We start from the raw sequence: 4,180 nt of genomic DNA, 5'->3' as shown, positions 1-4,180 counted from the left end.
CAATTATGTCGGCAATTCGCAAGCTCACTTTCCGTAGGTGAAAAAGACGATTTCCCCACAGCCTGCCTAGACCAGGTGAGATGAACATTCAACAGCTCTGAGAAGCAAGGAAAGACTTCCTCAGACCACACACCCAGGGAATACTATTTTGGATTTGATAGTGTTTATGGTTTGCTTTCATTTTAAGGTAAAACATAACTCATTATTGAATATTTAAATTAGAAAAGCCTTCATTGACCATCAGAGCAGAAAGTGCTATGAAGGACAAGAGGGTGGAACACCTTGGTGAATGCAGTGTTGGGTATGTTTTTGAAAAGTCATTTGAAGCAAGCACTTTTCATCATGGCTGCCAGCCTGGATTCAAAATGGCATCCAACGCTAACAGACCCATTTGACTTCTTTGGACATAATGCAAAGCTGGGTGACATGCAGACACTGATGACATTATTTTGTTTAGATCTTGAAAGGGCACTTCCTATGGTACAGGAGATGAAAAGTCATTCTGAAATGCTGTCTCTTGGTGTTGCTGAAGTCAAACAAGTGTATTCAAAGGTGGTTAAAAAAAGATATGAAGTGCCTTGATTTGTAGTCAGTCTAAGCTCTCTCCTCTGTGGCATTTGTTAATTTTTTATGTGCTCATTGATCCAGTATCTATCATTTTGGTCCTTTGCTCCAAGAGGAGAATAGTATCAGCTCTCTCCACTCTGAGCCCAGGAAGGAGCTCATTGAACAGAGAACGGTCAGAGGTGGATGCTTATTCTTCCAGCCCCCAGCTGCGCCAGCACCTGACAAAGCAGTCGCTCTTCAGAGGCCAAAGGGCTGTGTGCACACACACCCAGCTGCCCCCCGCCTGTCCTGCCTGAGGAGGATGGGAGCGGAGAGTCTGGTCCCCTCCTGCACTGGGAAGGCAGACCAGCCCTGGACCACCTGTGCAGGAGGAGGCGGGACTCCTGTCTGGTCCAGGAGGTAACCGAGCAAGTCAGGTGCGCCAAGAAGAGGGTGGGGCTGTCTCCGTGTCTCTACCGAGTATCATGTGACATGCTTTCTCAGCTAAAGCCTTCAAAAAATGTTGCAGTAGCCTGTGGGATTATAGGAAAAAATGGGGATAAATATTGTATTGGGTTGCATATTCTTTGGGACAGCAGATGGCAAACTATGACCTGTGTACCAAACACAGTCACCCTGACTTGGTTTTATCCACCACCCTCTGATTTCACCACCACAGTGGGGCCAAGGGGTTGTGATGTAGATAACATGGTTGTAGAGCCTAAGCTGTTTACTATTTGGTCCTTTAGAGAAAAAGTTTACTGATCGCTATAAGTTGACATGTATACAAGATGAAGTTTTACGTTATGGCAGTTTAATATAAAACACAAGTAATGTGTATAACATCATAATAGTTGTAAGTGGCCTTGAGATTAAAGATACAGATATTTATGATGTATGCATATACATATATGCTTGCATATGTGTGTCTCAGTCGTGTCTGAATCTTTGCAACCCCATGGATTGTAGCCCACCAGGCTCCTCTGTCCAAGGGAATTTTCCAGGCAAGAATGCTGGAGGGAGTTGCCATTTCCTCTTCCAGGGGATCTTCCCAACCCAGTGATCAAACTTAAGTCTCCTGCATTAGCAGGTGGATTCTTTACCACTAAACCATCAGGAAGGTCCTATACATATATGCGTGCATGTATATATTGTATTTCTATTAAGTTTAAAAAGATAGTCTAGAAGTCAGAGTCAGGAAGCAAAACAAAGAAATCATATATTTGGAATTAATATTTAGAAAATGATGGGGAATATGAGAAATTACTTTTCAAACTGGAAGGGAATTTAAATATGATATTATATAAAAATATTCAACACCTGGAAGAAAATTTTCTGATTGCTTACCATTTATGAGTTTAGGTCTTTACTGTAGAAACCGTCTCCTCCTCCTTTACTGTAGAAACAGTCTCATGTGATCCGAACACATCTTTAGATTTCTTCCTCTCTCCTTTTCTGTCTCCATCTCTCTCTCTTCCTCCTACCAGCTCCAATTTAACATAGCACTTCTCTGATGATTTGGCACAATCTCTCTAACAGGAACTTAAGAATTTGGATCTATTAACAGTGCATACATTATTTATTAACTTGCACCAGGAGTAATTTTGCAATTGGCAAGCTTTAGAAAGCTGCAGAAAACCATCACCCCCCGCCATCACTGTCCGCATTACCTCTCAGCAGTCCCTGGCAGAGGAAAACATTAGAAAGGAGCCTTCACCTCTTGTCAGTTGGATCTGAAAAGTATAACAAATTGCTTGTTTCATTCACAATTTACCCTCTGTCCAGGCAGAAATAAGTGTGTATTAGCATGAAGGCTTCAAAGTACATAAACATTCATCTCAACATGCTCTGGAAGCACTCAGGAATTAGTATTATGATCCATCAGTGGGGGGAAAGTGAACGACGTCCTGAAACACGAAGCATATTTTCCTGAACTTTGGCAGGAGGGCTGCAATGCCAAGTCTCCGAGCCGGCGTCAGGTTACACGGCTCCTTCTGCTGCGGTAACTGATCACAAACAGAAGCAAGTCACAGCCCTGTACGCGTGTGCTGCCTGTTTGAAGTGTCTGGTGCTACCCATCGGGAACAGTCAGCAAGGCAACGTTTGGGACTTCATTTACAACAGATGAGCGCTATCTGAAAGGAGCTATGCATCAGACACATTGAGTTTGTGTGTGAGAGCTGACGATTGATATGGTGTGTGAGGAGCATGGCTGGAGAGGAGGGTGGGTATGTGGAAGATGCAGGAATGAAAACAGCATTGAGGGATGGTTAAGAGGTGGACACAGCTCTTCTCTAGCTGAGGAATGCAATCATAGAGGCAGGAAAAAAGGCGTTTGAATTGAGATACACTTTTCTCTCCTCTGGGATAAAGAACACATCTGAGTCAGTCCTAATGAGGTGGATGAACCTAGAGCCTATCATACAGAGTGAAGTAAATCAGAAAGAGAAAAACAAATATTGTATATTCACACGCACACACACACATGCATATGGAATCTAGAAAGATGGTACTGATGAACCTATTTGCAGGGAGACGCAGACATAGAGAACAGACTTGAGGACACATGTGGGGAAGGAGAGGGTGGGACAAATTGAGAGTGGGAAGGAAATATACACCACCACGTGTGAAGCGGACAGCCAGTGGGGATTTGCTGCTCGATGAAGGGAGCTCAACCGGCGCACTGTGACCACCTAGAGGGGTGGGATGGGGAGGGAGGTGGGAGGGAGGGGACACGTGTATACCTGTGGCTGCTTCATGCTGATGTATGGCAGAAACCAGCACAGTACTGCAAAGGAATTACTCTCCAACTAAAGATAAATTTAAAAACAACATATAGTCCAAACTTAATCATCAGTTCTCAGCGTGTCATTTTATGGTATTAGAGGGGCCAGGGACGTATTTGACCTAATTTAACTGACCTCTCTGACTAGCTTTGCCTCAAGAACAGTGAAATTTTTTTTTTTTTAATCTCACTATATTGTTTTGTTTTTATTTTGGGCTTAAAAAGAAGGCAATATAGCACAAATGCTAAACACACATTTCCCGAGCCTTGGGAAACACACCATAGTGGAAAATGAATCCTACTTTTGAGGAGGCAGTTGAAAATTTTAGTCTTCCAAGGGTAATTTAGGTTTGACGTTTTGCAAAAATGCCTTCATGATTCACAGGGTTTTTAGAAGCCAGTTACCTTAGTGATTTTATTTATCTTTCTGAAACTGCCTGACAGTTGAAATGTTCTTGGTTACACCTGCTGGCAGTTGCTAGTTTTAAATTACAGGAAATTGAAAGCAAGTTGCTTCTAGGACACTGAACTTAGAATTTCTTTCTTATTTTGGCAAATGCTGTGTGACTAGTAGTGTAAGTAATACCACTGTGAAGTTTTTGTCTTAATATTTCAGGAAGCCTCACATTAAAAGGAGCACTCAAAGAGATAGTTACATTTATTCAAAGACATAGATGTACATAGACGTAGACATATATCTGCAGGCACATACACACCCACCCAGCTTTAGAAAATAATGAATATGTACTATGAATCTAGAGATTAAATTGCAATTAAGTAAAACTAGATTTTAGTTATGAAGGAGGAAACCAAAAAGGCGCAGTAAGCACAGATTAAGTTTTCTCAGTT

Source organism: Cervus canadensis, chromosome 23 (genome assembly GCF_019320065.1).
Source record: "Cervus canadensis isolate Bull #8, Minnesota chromosome 23, ASM1932006v1, whole genome shotgun sequence".
Lineage (NCBI taxonomy): Eukaryota > Metazoa > Chordata > Mammalia > Artiodactyla > Cervidae > Cervus > Cervus canadensis.
The sequence above is the reverse complement of the archived record's forward strand: the minus strand, read 5'-3'. Positions refer to the sequence as shown.